The sequence below is a fragment of the Solenopsis invicta genome, chromosome 11 (genome assembly GCF_016802725.1).
Source record: "Solenopsis invicta isolate M01_SB chromosome 11, UNIL_Sinv_3.0, whole genome shotgun sequence".
In the NCBI taxonomy this organism is placed as follows: Eukaryota; Metazoa; Arthropoda; class Insecta; order Hymenoptera; family Formicidae; genus Solenopsis; species Solenopsis invicta.
In genome coordinates, this window is record NC_052674.1 from 17,344,477 (window position 1) to 17,364,969 (window position 20,493).

The 20,493-nt window shown below is 30.9% G+C and overlaps 1 protein-coding gene across 4 annotated transcripts in view; it reads left to right on the forward strand.

Moving 5' to 3' along the window:
* Nucleotides 1–20,493, forward strand: part of LOC105202888 (fez family zinc finger protein erm) — a 90,149-nt gene that overhangs the window by 56,697 nt on the left and 12,959 nt on the right. The gene's annotated exons all lie outside the window — the stretch shown is intronic.

Genomic DNA, 20,493 nt, shown 5'->3' on the forward strand with positions numbered 1-20,493 from the left:
ACGTGCACGGTACTGAGTAAGGCGCTACGCTCTCCCCACTGTGCTGTCCGTATGCGCAGGCTTGGATATATTCTTGCTGTGAACCGAGTATAGATATACGTATCTAGATGTATAAAAGCATTACCCAACATTATTCACTATATAATAGCTATACTATAAGTTTTAGTATCACATTTTGTATAACGTGAAAGTTGCATCAATATTGTATATATAGTTATAATATAATTTTGCCCCTTTTCAAAAATAACAACGGTATATTTATACTATCTTATTATAATTATTTATTTTTTACATAACGTTTATATAGTTTCAATGTCTAGGGAAAAATAGGGTTATTGTACGCATTGAGTAATTGTACGCTTCCTAGTTTGACATCTTCCCGATGAAATGTAGTTAATTGAACAAAATAAGAAAAAGTAAAATCATGATTATTGTTGCGATTTCGGCGTTCAGAAAATAAGGCAATAAGTTTGTATTTTTAATTTATTCAGTTAATCTTATACCTAACAAAAGTACGTTATTTTGTGCGTTTTTGAGCTATTGTTTATTAAATTTAATTAAATACTCTTTGAGTAATTGTTTTTTTATCAAATCAAGTCCGCTGTGGACAATTTTATGCATCCATCTTGAAAGGCATGACAACAACTATAGTGCCACTAGTACAGTGTAGTGCAGTTCGTTCAGCTAAAAGAATGGACTTATTTTTCCTCCGCATACATTTATCCAAGCGCGCGTACAATTATCCAAAGCGCGAGAAATTTTTTCGTTTATCCACTTGCCTCTTTTTGCTGAATATAACATTACCAAATGAAAAATTGTTTAATATGACTATACATAATGATAGAAAAATGTTTAAAGTTTCTATTTCTTTACTCGATTTCAACTTCAAAAATCACTTCACTGCGATAAATTTCCCTTAGTTGCGTGCAATTTACCTACTTTCCCCTAAATTGTATATATTGTAGCATCATATATTTATTATGTAAATAATATGCAGCATTTGCACATTTATATTACACAAAAAAGCAATAAGTATAATTATGATATTAATATCACGAAATATTTGTTATATAAAGTATTACCAAACTATATAGCAGTTACAAATTGTGTCGACTAGTATGTGATAATTGTATATATGATTGCGATACAATATTATAAACTGAAAACTCGACGTTACATAATAAAAATCATTATATCTTCTATTATGACTTTTGTCTTCGAAATAATAAATCGGAAATCTGACAAGGCAAAAACTTCAACTAAAACTACTTGGTAGTGACATGACAATCTTGACGGCACATTCGACAATGCCAATGCAATAAACAAGCTATTACGTTTGGCATTATTTTTATGATTTTTTACGATTTTGTAAATTTTTTTTTATATAAGGTAACTGTACCCTAAATGACCTAGTATTCTATATGATCTACTTGCTGTTTCTAAGCAGTTACATTATAAATTGAACAAATAACACTAATACGAGGTGTGTTCAAAAAGTATCGCGAATTTTGTGTTTTTTCAAAAATTATTTATTTATTCATGAATATCTATTTTGTCCCCTTCAAAGTAATCCCCATGAGATATTATACACTTGTGCCAACGGTTTTTCCAATCTTCGAAGCACTTCAAAAAATCATTTTTTTTTATCTTGTTCAGCTCCTCCTTCGATGCCGTCTTTATCTCGTCAAGCGTAGCGTAACGTCGTCCTTTCATGGGCCTCTTCAGTTTAGGGAACAAGAAAAAGTCACAGGGGGCCAGATCTGGGGAATACGGTGGCTGCGGCATCATTAGTGTGTTGTTTTTGGCCAAAAAGTCGCGCACAAGCAACGATGTGTGAGCAGGGGCGTTATCGTGGTGCAAAAGCCAATTTTTGTTCTTCCACAAATCCGGGCGTTTCTGGCGGATTGCTTCGCGCAAATTGCGCATAACTTGCAGGTAATATTCCTTATTGACCGTTCTACCCTGTGGCAAGAACTCATGATGCACCACGCCCCTGCAATCGAAGAAAACTGTCAGCAAAACTTTCACATTCGACCGAACTTGGCGCGCTTTTTTCGGTCTTGGTTCGTGCGGCAGCTTCCATTGAGATGATTGAGCTTTGGTTTCCACGTCATAACCATAAACCCACGATTCGTCACCAGTTATGACCCTTTGGAGCAAATTTGGGTCGTCGCGGACAGAGTCCAACATCTCATTAGCAATGTTCATGCGATGCTGTTTTTGGTCGCAATTGAGCAATTTTGGTACGAATTTCGCGGCGACCCGTCTCATGCCCAAATCATTGATAAAAATCGAATGGCACGAGCCAATCGATATGTTTAGGTCCTCAGCAACTTCTCTAACGGTGATTCGACGATTGGCCAATACCATTTTCTCCACTTCATTAATTTTTTCGTCTGTTGTTGAAGTGCTCGGGCGTCCGGCACGCTCTTCGTCGTTCACATCTTCTCGGCCTTCTGAGAACATTTTGTACCACCGATAAACGTTGCTTCGGTCCAAGGTAGCTTCTCCGTATGCCACAGTCAACATTCGGAATGCATCCGCGCACTTAATTTCGTTTTTCACACAAAATTTGATACAGGTTCTTTGATCCATTTTTTTGAATAGGTAAAAATCGAAGACGATCCAAAACACGTGCAAGCAAAGCAGCTGTCAACAATTAAGTGAACATTCAAAATGGCCGAGCTTGTCGGCATAAGTGAGAGACATGAGTACCAACATAACGCCACAAAAAGATCGAAATTCGAATATACGTAACCCGCGAAAATTCAAAATTCGCGATACTTTTTGAACACACCTCGTATGCCGCAGTACAATAAAGAAACTTCCGTTGAGCGAAAAACATGTAAAAAAAGTGATTCGCTTAAGCGCACGAGCTAGACCATTAATCGAGATTTTAGTGACGTAATTTTTACTGACGAATGTTCTATATGATCATATAGTAGATTCAAACAAAATTGGTCAATCTCAACAAGCATATAATATCTTGAGACATTTTCGGACCTTTTGGCTGCACAGAAACACAGCCTGGTAGCGTATTGCGTATTTGGCATTCATGGCGCTTGTGTTTTTCTTACAAAAGATCAACAACAACGAATCATTTTTCAAAATGTATCGAAGACAAAGGTTTCTTCTATTGGCTCACAAAAAATTGAGAGCGATACTTTTACCAGTTGTGAATAAGGTTGACCACACTCTTATTTAACCTAACTCTTATTTAACAGACTAGGTAAATATGCGTAAAAAGGGAGCGACCTCTGACGACTTTGATCATATGTTATCAAGAACTTGTGTGACTTGTAAAAGATTATGGAGCAAAATAAAGTTTATAATTGTTGTGTTCTACATGTTCAAAAAATTTTAGGTGATGTATGGTCATTCTTTATTAAAAAATTATTATAATGAAATGAAATACAACAATTATAGATCTTGTTTCGCCCTGTAAACAGAGGGTGTGGGACCTCGCTTTGCGTGGAATGTCGCAAACTTATGTGGAGCAGAGCAATTACACACCTCGTTTCTCTCTGTGAGCAGGGGGAGGTGTGGGGTAACTATCGCTTCGCGTGGAAAGTCGAAAATCCATGTGGAGCAGAACAATTTCAAACATCACTTTGCCCCGTAAACAGTGGAAGGTGTGGAGTAGACCTCCCTTTGCGTGGAAAGTCAAAAACCCATGTGGAGCAGAATAATTACAGACCTCGTTTTGCCCTTTAAAGAGAGAAAGATGTGAGGTGAACCTCACTTTGCGTGGAAAATTAGAAACTTATGTGGAACAGAACGATCACAAACCTCATTTTGATCCATAAGTAAGGGGAAAGTGTGGGGTAGACCTTGTTTCGCGTAAAAAATCGAAATCCATGCGTGAGCAGGGAAGGGGTTCCGCTTGCAATAATTGCAATTTAATCTAATCGCCATCTAATTTCTAAACGATGGAAATGTTATATTTTGTTAATAATTCTTTAATGAAGAGTAAGTATTACATAAAATCTTTTGCAAGTCACTTAGGACCAACTTTAATAACATATATTAAAGTTACACTCACAAAAAGAATTTCTGGGAAAGATTCAATGCTATTATTTTTTTATTATGTATTATAAAATAAAATTGATATAGAGATAATTGTAACTATTATTGGGAGTAGAATATTTTATTTTTAAATGGAAAAGTTCTTATAACTACAATAAAATAATTCTGGTGCTGTCCCCTGGATTTGCTCAGACAGATTTAAATTAGACAATGGAAATTTGTACTGAATCTCATAACATTCGTAATTTGACAATTATACATTAATCTCAGGAAAATTTGAAGAACTGTTTTTATAAAATATGACGAATGTCCACAAGGGAGCAGTTTGCTTCGTAAACACCAAAAGTACCTCGACTCATAGAAGATCCATAACGCTTACGCTGTTGGCATAAGTAAAACTTGCTTCCGCGGATGCGTTAATTATATTATAAAGCATCGCATGCGAATTTTTCTTATGAGAAAGTATTTGTTCGCACGGCTTTTTAATGGTGATACTTCGAAGCATAGCGATTAAACATTGTGTATTATAACAGCGAGAAAATTTTTGTTCTAAATGTAAGAATATATAAGGGAGAGTGGGGTAAGTTGCGCCTATTTGCAGTTTTTGCTCCATAAAAGAAAATAAAATTCGATCGTACAACCAAAGATGTCGTTGGAAAGATAATTTAGTTCTCTTCATTTTTGCTTCAGATCATTTTGACGTATTTCTCATTAGTATTTAACTATAATAGAAAATGTAACAACGCTTTTTCCAATTCGATTTGTAACCACTAGTTTCAAATTGGACCACCTGCTGGTGCAAATCAGACACTTCTATTTTCACCGACTTTTAGATAGAATTTTAAGAGACTTTAATATATTTTTTTTTTAGTATTGAGTATTAAAAACGAGCAATTTGACAATCAAAAATAGAAAGTGACAATTTATATAATTAGACGTTTCCTGGTCATATGTTATGATATCGTTATTATATAATTAAAATTGAAATAAGTAAAATTCAATTATTCCGTGTCTGGTGATTCATAATATTTTACCAAGGATGGGAAGTAACGAGTTACAGTAAATTACTCCTTACTTTTTTATAATACTTCTTTATAATTTGATAATAATGTTACAAATTTTCTATAATAGTAATTGTAAGGCCAGGGTTGGGATAATCACTTTTGACAGTTAATTCGTTATCATAATGCATTATTCACTGAAAAATACTAACTTGTAACTTTCCTCGTTACATAATGAGTCAACTAACGAGTTAATTTTTTCAATGAATACAGCATAACAACAAATGGTTTGTTATAAATGATTGTTCTTCAACTTTAGCATACGTTATTATTATCACAATAAAAAATTCTAACGTCATTACCAAATCGTTATTATAAAACAATAAAAATAACGATAAAGTAACGAAGAAGTAACGACTTCCCCTCCCTGTATTTTACTAATTTAACATTTCTAGGATCAGATTTGGTTAGCCGATCACCAGTGCTAAAATTAGGTTGCAGTTTCGATGTAAAAGTCCGATTTGGACACGAATCCTTTTGAATTTTGAAACAAATTTTACAATAAACCGCAAAAATAATCTCAAAATATTTGATATTTTTGAATCCTACGCTCTTTACTTATCTTAAATCCATTACATTAAAAAATTTAACACTTTTTAAATAATAATTTATAAAAAATTTTTTTTAAACAATTATCACAGGATGGCTGAAAATACATACTCGCGTCCATTCTAACTACATGTTATGACAGAGAACTGTTAAACTGTTGTTACATATTTGATGTCTTATAAGGACTTTACATAAATGATACGCAGAGCTGCCTAACTATATTCATTACGTGTGTGAAGCTAGTATATCATATTTTCGCATCCCATGAAACGAGGAAAGTTCTGATCGCATACACTATGCTTCTACAGTTTTGGAAAGTTTTTAGCAATCAAATTACGCCAAAAGAAATATTTAAAGAAATGAGATGCTAACTTTCCGTTACACCTTCCAGCATTTCATCGAATTTCAAATGTATGAACCATAAAGTAGGAATATTTAAAGAGTTCTACCGTTTCTATCCATTATATCAATAGTCCTGGCCATAAGAAAAAAAATTTTTATCATTATTAAGTGTATTTCACACGCTAGAATGTAATATGTTAGTGTCACTATCGATAGTTCTGACTTTGTACGAGTATAAAATCATAGTTCTTAGTCTCTAATATCACATGCATTACAGTTCTATTAAAAAACAATAACGAAACTATATATTTATAATTATTTTACCCGTCGAGAGTGCTTAAATATGATATGCTAGCGTCACTATTGATAGTTCTGGGTTTGTACGAGCATGAAGTCATAGTTGTCAGTCCCTAGCATCATATACATTACAGTTCTATCAAAAAATAATAAATTTATTATAAACAACTAGATTATTTATTATTATTATAACTAACTAGCATTTTACATTCCAGCGTGTGAAATGCGTTTAATAATGATAAAAAATTTTTTTATTGTTCTTATGGCCAGAACTATTGATATAATCGATAGAAACGGTAGAACTCTTTGAATATTCGTACTTTATGGTTCGTACAATCGAAATTCGATGAGATGCTGGAAAGTGTAACGGGAAGTTAGCATCTCATTTCTTGAAATATATCTTTTGGCGTAATTCGATAGAACTATTTTGTTTAAAACTATCCAGAATTGTAGAACTGTAGCGTATGCGAATAGAGCTGTCTTTCTTTCATGGGATGCCAATTTATGATGTGCTAGCTTCATACACGTGTATTCATTTAAATTAAAAGGTCCTATTCGAAACACGGTCTGATTAGCCCTGTCTTCCTTAAGATAAAATTGAAATGTGTTACTCTTGTTTCAAAATAAGTCAGTCTCATTTAACTCGATAGAAGTGAATAAGAATTAGACCTCATTTTAATATTGTTTTATTTTTATATTGCACAAGATTGCAATAGGATTAAGTACGCCAAGAATATTTTTAGTCTTGGTATGAGAAATCCTTTCTGAGAAGGTAAAATCATTAGACTGCTCCACTTTCATGCATATTTTTCTAGAAATGTTTCTTATCTTGAATCCGGCCATTAGTTTTTAATTTTGAACTCATCAAGAAATTAGAAAAAAATCTGAAAGCTTAAACCTATATGTATAGAATACGAGTACAATTACCTTTTGTTACTTGGCGTCGCGAGCGCTATACCGAACCTCTTGATGAAAGTAATAAAATGTCACACACACATACACGCACTCACATTTCTGTTAAACTCAATTGAAGGATGACTTATATTGACAATATTTTAAAAAAGGTTTACAAATCATAAAAAAGTTGAATAAAAAATTTTGCAGCGCACCTTATTTTCTTATCGCTATTTAGAGGTTAAGAGCCTGAATTCATGAGTAGACTTATGCATTAAAAGAAAACCGTAATGATTGATGCGGCTTGTACACGCAAATTCACTATTCACACACTTTCATTCTCTTATTCCAGAAAGATCATACGAGGGATACATTAATTCGAATCGCAGTGCCATGTTTCGGGTTAACTATTTTAATACAATTAAATATCACATCTGCAATGTAAAAGCATTTGTAAAAGCCAATTTGTATTGAGTTTTTTTAAGATAGATATAATAAAATCTTGATGATGGTTCTTAATTCTTTTAGAATTAAGAGACGCGGTAGCGTCTCGCGTTAAGTATATCTTTTTTTTAATTTTATATTTTAAATTATAGAAGGGTATATGAATCGAGTATGTGCAGTTCTTTTAAAGAACAATAGAATATCAAAATATTTCAAATAAAACTTGCAACATTTTATTTATTTTATCATTTGCATTTTTATTTTTAAATAATTAATTACTATGTGATTTTAAACTTTTTTATTCCACAAATTAGACAAAATGATTCTTATACATTCTTGTCGCTAAAAACCGCAAACAAAATGCTATATCACGTTACATAATTGAGAAAATTGGACTTAAAGTTGCCAAAAATTTTAGGTATCTTTGAACTAAAATGGTTCAAAAATGTAATATGATAGAGCAATTTTATTTATAGATTTATTTTCAGCAATTTAAAATCCATAAAATCATGTATTGTATTAACTGTTTTACACAAAATTTATAGTTATGGATTAAAAGAAAGAAGGATGATAGTGGTCTGCGTGCATACTTGTCAGTCTTATAATCATCTGCACAATTATCTATGTTCAAAATTGTCAAATATAATATGTAATATGTCAAATAAAAACAATCAATTGTTTCACAAACAAGATTGCGAAAAAATAATGCAGTATTTATAAGTATTTTTCTCGTAGACTTTGCTATATATGCTATTTTTGGCATCTTTAACTCCAATTTTCAACGAAATGTAATGTAACAGAGCAATTTGATTAGCGGATTTGTTTTCAGTGACAAAAAATTTATAAGACTTATTTTATCTGAATTGTGATCTAAAATTTTGTGCACACAGTGCTATTATTGTTTTTTTAAATTAAGCAACAATTCGATGTTTCGGGACGTCCGAAGTACGTCATAAAAAGTCCTATTTATGTCATTGAAAGATTAGTGTCTAAAATACATCCAAGGGACGTTGTTAATGTGTTTGACTTTTGAATTCATTAAATTTAAACTTTTCTTAATTTTAATTCCAACAAATAATATTAAATGAGTTTATTTTGTATATTTAGTTTACAGATATTTCTCTCGATAATAAGTTTAGAAATACGATAATAGTTCTGAAATATAGTTTTATTGTTTTGCAATTGACGTCGAACATGGCAGTATGCTAATATATAGATGGCTATGGTAAAGTTGTATTTCTCATAAATAAAATTCATACGCAATAGAGTAACAGGCACAACATTGAGATTCTTCATTCTTGTTAAGACAAGAATTATATGTTTCGAAGCATGAGAACTTTTTGAAGTCGACTCACCAAAGTTTGTAGTTTAATGCGTATTTGAACGACAAATAACGTACTAGAATGGCAGCCTTCTCTATAGTACTGATAGAACACCACCTAGAAAAATTAGAATTGCACACAACATATTGTATTGTGCCCGCCATATTGTATATTTTACGCAACATGTCTGAAAGATATCTTTACGACGTCTTTGGATTTTATACTCCTACGCTCTAATGACGTCAGTTGGATGTTTTTAGGCGCTACATTGTTTATAAAAAAGACTCGTGGACGACTTCGAGTCATGTTCGCTATATCAAATGAATGACCTCTATGCATGAAAAATAGGACATTGCTTGGACATCTATTGTAGCTTGGAAACAGCTATAAATATTTCTTGCTCAATAATATTTATTATTTTAATCTTTAAATAACGTAGAAAAAAAAAGGAACATGCAAATATAGAATAACATAATAATAAGAGCAATGAAAGAATTATTCCGAGAAACAACTAGTGATTCTCAAACAGTTGTATTTGTAAATCAGCGGACGAACTTAAAAAGTATTTCACGATAACAGAAACGGTGAAACGACGTTCAATTGAATGTAATCTTTTAATTGGTTCTTTGATTATGACAGAAAGTAAACAATCTTGAGAGGACAAAATCTTGATGATGGAAAGGGACCGCAGAATAGAGAAAAGTAATTATCAAACTGACAACAAGATGAGTAAATTTGCAAAGCCATTTCAAGTTTCTTCAAGCTCTTTCAACTTTTGTTTGAAGCTGTTCGTTTATCATTAATAGTTTACTGGAAGTGATTGGATTCTTCGGATCGTTTGTAACCATATTGGTAATCTTTGTACATTTAGCGTCTGCGATTTAATCTCTGTCTTTAGATAGATCGCTCGCAAAGGGGTTGCCGCATTATTAAGCAAGCGGCTCTCAGTTATCTGTGTAACCTGTTCGTCTTTAATACAAAACTTATTTACGATATCTGTTTCGAACATTTTGTTCTTCAATGTTATGTTTATATGTTTATTTTGTTTGCATTATTTTAAAATATATGTTTAAATAATGATTGATATATGATTTTTTATTGTTAGGTTTCTATTTACGTTGATATCTTTATGGAGAGACAAAAATATGTATTTTATAATTAAGTAAATAATGGACATTATATAATATGAAGTGAGAAGCGTCTTTTGTATAATAGCAGACTACTGCGCAGTCTACACATACATATGTGCGCACATCTATATATACATGTTTCTACATATCTACATTCATGTGTATGTGTGTATGGAGGTGGGGGGGGGGGGTGGAATGGGCGCGCACACGTCTTAAACATATTTTATTAGACATATAAATGTCTAATATTGCATATACTTCATTTGAGGTATTAAATTTTTCTATTTTGATTGTGCAGATGTGGAACGTTTTTAATACAAAATACAGGTGATATAATAGAAAATTGTAATATCTTTATTCTCTATTATCATATTTACAAGATTATTTTGATATTCTCTCGTTTCGTTTTTATGTCTCAATTCTTTAGTTGTGATTGGAGTTTTTTATCATGTATACATTTTTTTATATTTTGATACTTACCCAATTATTGGTTAAGTTCTAATTATAAGTCAAGCTTATAAAATTAAATGCTTTTGCCGATATACATTTGTTAATAAAGTTGCAGAAAATTTTTTACAGTTTTTAATTTTTCTGTAATTATTACAATATGAAATTACTTTCTTAATTATTGCTGATATTTAGGGAAAGAAAGCGAAAGTTGTCTTTAATAACCTCTCTGATAAATTGAATAATTAAAGAAGTCAAAAACTCTATATACCAAGTATCAATATGTATTTTTGACTAATAAAAGTTAGCATTCTTTAATAAGATCTTTAAATGCCTTTTTAATAAGTTCTTTATTACTAGAATTTTAGTAATAAAGATTTTAGTAAGAAAGATAAAGAAAGGAAATTAATAGATTTTTAGTATAATAAATATACAGTAAAACGTATTAAAAACGTACAATAATGTACATTTACCTAATTATGTCGACTTATTATTAAAATTTATATAAACATTTTTAAATATTTTCCCGAAATTCGTAAATTGGTTATTAAATATGTTGTATGACCATATATTTCAAAATTATATTTACATTGCTTATATTAACATTAACAATTTTTTAAAATGCGTGACTATTGAATTTACAGGAATTGTTGAAAATCATTTTAACCTTAAATGACCCATAATTGACCGTCACCGTACATAACAAAGTTCGATTTTATGTTATCAAAATTTAATCTTGCAAAGAGGAATATTCGCGAAAGTGTATCGAGTTGTATCGAAAGAAACAAATGATTACACATTGAATATATTGTCGATTAAGTCGAGTGGAATTAAGAAAACAAAATGGTCTCTGTCCGTATATCGGCCATACTTTGGTTGAAATTGATTTAAATTGGTAGAATTACTGGGTGCCGCGGGTCTTGGTAGCGGCGAACGATACTGATTGCCACGGCTGCTCGTTAAGTACTGTAACAATACTGACCCCCACCACGATACCAGTTTGCCACCCCTCGTTTCTTGCACTCTTGCGATGATAGCTTCCACCAATCTGTTCTCGTTCATCTGCCCCTTCCCTACCTCCCACCCTGTCGACGACGATTTATTCTGTCTCTATCAACCGAGGTGAACTGAGAAGAGGATGGCGGAAGAGAAGGAGAGATTGATACCGAAAAGAAAGATGAAAGCAGATATTCAGGTAGTGTGCGAGAAGAGACTATGGAGAGAAGAGTGCAAATGTAGAAGCAGGAGATAGAGCAAAAGAGATAGTGAGAGGAGCGTGAGAATGGGAAAAAGGATGCACCAAACAGAATGAAGATAGTAGATGGGGAGGAGCGTGTGAACGTAAAGAGTGTGAGAAGAGTACCAAGGATAGCATTGAAGATGAGTAACAGAGAAGGTGGAGAGCACGAAAGAAAGATGGATGAGAAAAAGAATGATAGTGCGTGAGAGAGAAAAAATGATATAAGATGGAAGATACAGATGAGAAAGATTATATAAAGAAAAGAATAAAAGAAGCAACGTAGAAGCGAAATATGCAAATTAAATAAAAATATAATAAATTTGAATAAAAATAACAAGGGATAGACGAGTTGGAAGAACATTAGGAAATAAAGCATGTTGAAGAAATAAAGAACAAAGAACAATATGAAAGGAAAACGAAAGAGTGGAGAAAATAGCTCAAGAAACAAAGATAAGAGAGTATCAATAAAATGAGAGGAACAAAAAATAAAAAGAGAGCCTGACAGAGAAGGGGGAGGAAGAAAGAAAAGCGTACATCAAACATAAATATGAAAACATGAATTAAGGGACAATTGCTGAATACATATCATTAAGTTATTTTTTATTAATTTCTTATTTTACACTAATTTGTATGCAAACAAACATAAAAAATTGTAAAATGTGTAGGTATCTATTAGTACAAAGTTACCTTTCACCAATAACGACTTAACTTATTATAAACTTTTCTTTTGCAACACCAAACCTTACTATAAAAGATTCAGATCACCTATACATAAATCGTATCGCCATTAAAAGTATCACAGTTATTCAATAAGAAAAAGTATTAAATTAATATAATAAAAAATATAAAAAAAAATTAATTTAATATTAATTTTATTAATAACATTAGTTTACAAGTAAAAAGTATAAGTTAAATTGCAGAAGATGTTTCTTACAAACTTTCAGATATTGAAAACAAATGTCATAAAGTAAATTTTGCTAGTACGTCAGATTTTCAAAATAGTTGAAGTTTAAAGTACAAAAAATAACATTTGATATTTGAAATTTTTCGTAAAAAGAGTTAACGTTATTTTATGAAATTCTAATTAGAAGTTATGATTATATTGTTTATCCTTCATAAAATGCATTTTTTAAATTTTGATATATTGTATCATATTTTAGCTACGTTATAAAGGATTTAAATGTTAAGTTTTGCCAAAATAGAAAATTTCTGTTTACAATCATAAAATCATATATATTTATATACTTTGTGCTAGCAGCTGTCAATAGGCATACACAATGTAATTTAACGTAATAGATTTCACTAAATGAATATGTACATATATAAGTAGAGGAAAATTGCCAATACCGGCATTCCATTTTATTTTTGGATAATATTTCTTAAACAAAAGCTAAAAATAAGACTTTAGAAACACAAGTACAAACTAGTGCGAGTGCGTGTGCGTGCGTATGCGTGTGCGTGTGCGTGCGTGCGTGCGTGTGCGTGCGTGCATGCGTGGGTGCGTGAAAGGTGAATATCCCAATAACTAGAATATACTTTAAAGTTAGACTTTATATTAAAGGGTAGCACTAGTGTGAACACTTGAAAATATAGGGTAACTTTGAAAATTTTTTGTAGATAAATAATAAAATAAATGGAAATTCGGTTTAAAGGCCTTTAATGTGTACAAACTGCTCAAAATAATTTTTATTTTATTTTTTGCTTCAAGATGGCGGTGCTGGAGCTCTGCAAATGAGACTGTTTTTTTTCTGATGGGCCTCCGCGGCTTGCAACAGAAGTGCCGCATACTTTCACTAAGGACAAAAAGCAAAATTTTTTAATAATTTACATTAAATTTGTTAAACGCTTACATATAAATACAATCGTATATGTTAAAATACTGATCTCTGTACAAATGAACGTTTGAAAACAAAGTTTTATTTTTATCCAAAAAGTTTATTGAAAAAGTATTTATAACAAAAAATGTCTTAACCAGTAAAAATTATATATACTCTCTACTTCTTTAGAGAATTTAGTTTTGCAACTACTGTAAAAATTTCAAATAAGTTGGATAAAATTTGTTAAAGTTATGCTGCAAGTTAATTAAAAAACATAGTTTGGAAAAAAACGCGCGCGTGAAAAGTTTTTAAAATTAGTTGTAAAACCACTTTAAACAATTTTTTCATGTATAAAATCAATTACACATTATTGTTAAGACTCTAAGACATCATCTAAAACAAAAAATTTTTTTCGATTTTTTTGAAAATTTACACTAATGTTATCCCATTCAAGAAACAATTATTATTATAACATAAAATTAGAAAACCTTTGTCACAGAAGTGCTTAATGCCTAATAATAATTATTTATTTATTTATTATTAAATATTTATAAATATAAATCTTTAAATATTTTAAAAATGTTTTTTAAAATATATTTTTTTAAACCATTGACATATTACGCTTGTATATACTAAAGTTTAGAGTTCTTGCGAAATATTTACTTTAATTTATTTAAATAATAATTAATAAAATATGCTAAGATAATGACTTTAATCCTTAATTTTTAATTTTTAAAAAATTACTAAAAGCAAGTAAATTTTATAACGTAGAAGAAAGATTTCCTTAATCTGAAAAAAATGTTTTGATACTTTATTTAAAAATGATCTTTTGAGTATATTCTCTTTCTCTTTCTCTCTCTGTAGCTTCTTTATTTAAATTAATTTAATATATAAATACTTTAATGTCTGATTACTGGTTCAGGTTAAACTAACAGCTATCCTAATGCCCGTCCACATGTTTGACAGTATAAATGTATAACATTTAATAGATGTTATATTATTAGTTATGAACATTCTTTGTGCTGTTAATTTATTCTCAGATATCTTTTTCGTTAATATAAATAATTATTCAATAATTATTCTATTGTTGACACAGTTTATTAAATTATTAATATCTGTAGTATCAAGTTTATAGTATTAAATAATTAATTAGAAAATATTTTAATCTTGTTTTATCCTTTCGATGAATACATACAATATTTTAAAAATAAAGAAGAAGAGAAACATGAAATAAAAAAAATTACAATGGAAAATAAAAAATTAAAGAAACGAAAAAGGCTTCAAAAAATGCTTCAGAAAAGAAGAAATTAGTAGAAAAAATAAATTTTACGTAAATTAAAAAAGGAAAAAGTTGAGAAAATTGTCAGAAAGAAACAAATGTAAAGAAATTTTGCAACATTACATTATTTTTCTAATTACATATTTTATCACACTTAAATAAAAATAATTAAAACACATTATACATTATGAAAATAAATTTACCATCGTTTTTATTTTCTTATATATATTTGTATATATTTCCATTAGGCAATGACATTTTTTCTGCAACCATTTTTTTCGAATTGGGTTTATAGAATTAAAAATGCTTTAACACTATTAAAATATACTTTTGTTAATTTTGGGTGGGAACGTCAATTCATGTTAATAACAATAAAAGAATTAAAAAATACAGTAATAATCACTCACATCTGCACTCATCCACACCGTAAAGCCATCAAGTTACGACAATGTCAGTTTAATTTGACAGTTGCACAGGTTTCCTGGGCAAAATAAAACATTGCCACTTTTCAACGTGATAGAATAAAACTAAATCATCGAAACTTACATTGAAAGCTTGGAAAAAAAGATTTTTGCATAAAATTATATGCGTACGTGCATGGAAAATAGAGGTTCACAATGGTAAACAGATGAAAGAAGGTTAGTTCCTGGATGCCATGATAAATGGCGATAAAATCGAAGAATAAAGACAGAAGAGCATGTTAAATAAAGAGCGCTAGCCTGTTTCCCTTATTCTTTCCGTCTAATAACAAGAAAAATCTGCAATACCGACATTGAATGAGTTCCACTGTCAGTTCAGTATCCCCTTAAAGCTGTACGGGCATTGGTACATTTACATGCGATAATATTATGAATATTTAATAAACTGCAAATTGAAAATTATTTTTTTTTATTTTATTTCTTTTATTTAAAATATAATCTTTATTACGTAGGAGAAAGTGAGACAAGATAGAATAGCGGGGTATGACGGGATATTTCTTGTATTGCGCGATTTGAATGCAAGAATCATAATGAAGCATATTCGTTAAATGTGGTTTTTCGATCGTTGAAAGTTACCCACGAATGAAGTGGGCAGCTGCGTTATTAAGTTAAATTTTAATTTATATTTTTTGTGACTTCCATATGACTTTATACCATTTTGTCAATTGCGACAAATTATAGTTCCCTTGTGAATGTATGTGTAATTATGACAAAACTTAATAAGCTATAAGAACGTTATTTTCTACTTTTGTAAACAATGTTTGAAAAATTATTGATATAGTAAAACCTCTTTAACTTTGGCCCTCTATAATCTTTGCATTCCTTCCACACGTACTGTCACATCCACTAATATTATACCCCTTCCTTTTATAGAATACCCTCACCACAGCACGAGTCTATCAATCACCGTGTACTTTGTTCGCGCAAGTACACGGTGATTGGTAGACTCGTGCTGTGGTAAGGGCACGCAGAGAAAAGATTAGCCAACAAAGCTAAAATTTAGCTGTAGCAACTAAGATGTGTCTTTAAAATAGGGACAGCTAATATCGTTGCTGCCGGAGCAAATTTATTAGTTATTAAAATTAGCAGTTACAGCAAGAAATATTTGCTACCAGAACCAAATAATGTTTAGTGAATGCGTATATAGTTTCATGCTCCTAAGTCCCGGTCTACAATAGGTGTAGTAAGCCTTAAGCCGTAAGAAATTGACCAATCATAGTTGAATATGAAGAGAATAATCGGCTATGATCAATTTTTACGATTTAAAGCTTGCAACATTAATTGTAGACCGAAACTAAGATATTGAGGAATAGCTGCCACTTTTTTAGCTACACGTATTAAAACACACATTTTATTTTAGCTAATAAAACTGTATTTTGCAGCAAATATATTTCATCTTTAACAGTCAATTTTTAGCACTGATAGAAAATATCAAACTAGCTACTGATATTTAGTTACTACTTCTAAGTCATTTTTTTCCGTGGGTATTCTATAATTTTGGCATTTTGCTCTTATCGCCCCATAGGATCAAAATTAAGGAGACTCTACTCTATCATTTTCATAATTGGGTAAGGGGCAAGATGGGGTTGAGGAATGTAGAGTGCCTTAATAGCACACTTCATCCACACGGAAAAAATGATTTAGAAGTGGTAACTAAATATCAGTAGCTAGTTCGATATTTTCTATCAGTGCTAAAAATTGACTATTAAAGATAAAATATATTTGCTACGAAATACAGTTTTATTAGCTATAATAAAATGTGTGTTTTAACACGTGTAGCTAAAAGTGGCAGCTATTCCTCAATATCTTAGTCCCGGACTACAATTAATGTTGCAAGCCTTAAATCGTAAAAATTGACCATGGTCGATTATTCTCCTCATATTCAACTATGATTGATCAATTTCTTACGGCTTAAGGCTTACTACACCTGTTGTAGACCGGGACTTAGGAGCGTGAAACTATATACGCATTTGCTAAACATTATTTGATTCTAGCAGCGAATATTTCTTGCTGTAATTGTTAATTTTAATAACTAATAAATTTAGCTCCGGCAGCAACGATATTAGCTGTCCCTATTTTAAAGACACATCTTAGTTGCTACAACTAAATTTTAGCTTTGTTGGCTAATCTTTTCTCTGCGTGCAGAGGATGTCCCAGGCACGTCCATAGGACGTACGGACGTCCATTGGACGTCCCACGAGTATCCCGTGGATATCTCTGGAACATCTAAGCTATTAGAGTGTGCGTAGTAAAATTGTGCACATCCTGTCTAGCAATTGATCACAGTCACTCGCAGAGCAATTTTTTGTTTGGATAGCTAATTAGCGACATCAATCGGATGTCACTCAAATTAATAGACTTAAGTCAAATAACCTCATTTATGATAACTTTAATATCACTCCATGTTTTGATTGATAAACGGATTGAAAAAAGCTTGTCTGCTAAAGGAAATAAATTGTTGTAAACTGCAGAACAAGATGAAAGATGTATAAATCGACAAAAAACATTAATCTTTCGATTGTATACGTGGATCCAAAACATTCGATACAAGGGGTTCCGTTTCGAATTGCGCATCATAGAACTTAATTTGCCCTGGTTCATTGAACGTTAAACGAGGACAAATGCATTTGCTTGCGTAAATTTGGAATGTACTCAATAACATTTTTTTAGGTTATATTGCAAAAAAGTTATTACAAAATATGAAACAATATTATAAAAATTGTTATACCATTTGATAGAAAATAGCTTCTAATTTGTATTTATGTTTTTATCCCATCTTGCCTACGAGGATACCTTTTGTCTTATCTCACTCGTGAGGTAAGACGACGAAAAATGCTTTTCTTAATTTTTTCAAAGTAAAATTTATAACTTTTTGAAGATTTTATTTAACGATAGTTGTATTGAAAGATTGATATCTAAAGAATATTTAAAATAAAAAGTAAAAACAATTCGTAGATTATGAAAATTTGGCTTTTATTCATCATCTAACCTTATCTATTTCCAGAAACAAACTTTAGCACATTTGACAAATTTAAAGCATTGCATATGCGTTGTAAACTTATCAATTTTCTGACATCTGAATCTACAGTTTGTGGAAGCACCTTGCCCTTAGATTGCCGAAATTGAATGCGGCATGCGTGACAGAAAAATATATCGTCTCCATTTGGCTATCTGGATCCCGTTTTGTCCCATGGAAAAAAAATGACTTAGAAGTATTGGTTAAATATCAATAGTTAGTTAAAATTTCTTTATTTGTGCTAAAATTGACTATTAAAGATAAAATAATTTGCTGCTAATTACAATTTTATTAGTTGAAATAAAAAATGTATTTTAACACGCGTAGTTAAGAAAGAGGCAGCTATTCTTCAATATCTTATACGTATGAAACTATTATAAATATGTAATCAAATCGCAATTATTGGGACACTATCTGCTATAACATAACGTATATACTGCATGTATATATTTTTTTCAACACGGTTTCTTACACGTATGTCTTTTTATTACGAAAAAAATAATATAATGAATTCAGCAAAACATCATTTAATTCGGTATCAGCTGTCACTATTTTAAAGACACATCTTAGCTGCAATAACTAGATTTTAACTTTTTTGGCTGATCCTTTCTCTGCATGTATCTTCTCTTTATTCTTGACGATACAATCTAAGACAGTAGCGATGAGTGTTCAGGAGCTATAAAAAATGAAATAAAATACTGCATATAAAAATTACTGGGAAAGTAATAAAGATTTTAAAAGCATCTATAAAGATTGAGTTGTAAAAATTAAACGTTGTAAAAAAATTTGCATTAATGTTATATTTTAGTAAAAGTTTAAAATAAAAACACAATTATTACGAAAGAGAAAGTGAAAAGAATGACTGCATGACGTAATATAGTGCAAGAAACGACAGTTGCTTTGAGCCTGTCTTGGAAGAATTTGGAGAGAGTAATTTTCGTGGTACGTAATCGTGTTCTTTTATCGATACACTTTAATCGACTGTTGCGCCCTTTCATAGCGTTATATGGCGCGCTGCCGCTGTCTACGTTGACATTGTCGGCCTTTTCTATAGGTCACAGAGAAGCGGGCTTCGAAGCGAGTTACGTGACAAGGCCATTTTTTTCTGTTAGAATCTCGCTTCTCACGCTAGGCGTAGCATTTCCTACTATGCTGTCTCGATTATTAGGGTTGCCTTCGATCGAAGGGCAATCAAGAAGTGCTCAACGATGGGCGGAGCTTGTGTAAGCCTATTGCGTTATGTTCGTATCAAATATAAGAGAATTTTTAATAAGAATTAATCTTCTCTTCTATTATTGACTTTTTAAACTTTTTCAAAAATCTTTAAACAAATCATAAAAGAAAGAAAAAATGATAGCATATTTTCGTAAAATGTTGAGGCGTAATCCATATATGTATGTATCAAAATCTAAAAATTTTAATTTATTAAATTTAGTTGATAATTCGACATCAGGCACAAGTAGCTAAATATCAACTACACTGTTAAAAATGTCATAAAATTCAATATATTTTTAAATTACAGATTAAATTTAATGTATATTAGAGAAAAGAACGTGAAATACTATTTTGTTTTTTGACAATAACTCAGAAAATATTAACGCGATACCATTCTAACCAACGCCAGTTTATTCGTCAAAGAATTGTACCAATGACCCTATCTGTAGTAATAGTTCATCAACTATATAGGACAAATGTAATTTACAATTTACTAAAGAGGGAAAAGAGAACACGTTTACGGAAAGCAGGGGGGCGTGGAATACTAAAAACATGTCATGAAAGGCACTTTTATAAAAAAACATAAATTAATGAAAACTCAATATAAATGAAATGCCTTATAGGCTATAGCTAAATTTTAGTGCTGACATTTATTGTGTAATTTTATATAGTATTACAAGTCTATAAAACTGAACGCTGAATAAATTTACGGGAAAACAATTCAAAGTTGAATAAGAAGTTATAATATCGCATTATTAAGTAAATTTAATAATAGATGCTAGTATCTAAAAAATTAGGGAGTAAAAAATTTAAGGAGTAAAAAATTTTACTCCTATTAAAAAGTTTTACTCCCTAAATCAAAGAATTTGTTGCAAAAAATAATATCACAGAGATCGAACCTAGAACCACCCGACTTTTCGGGGCAGATCATTGAG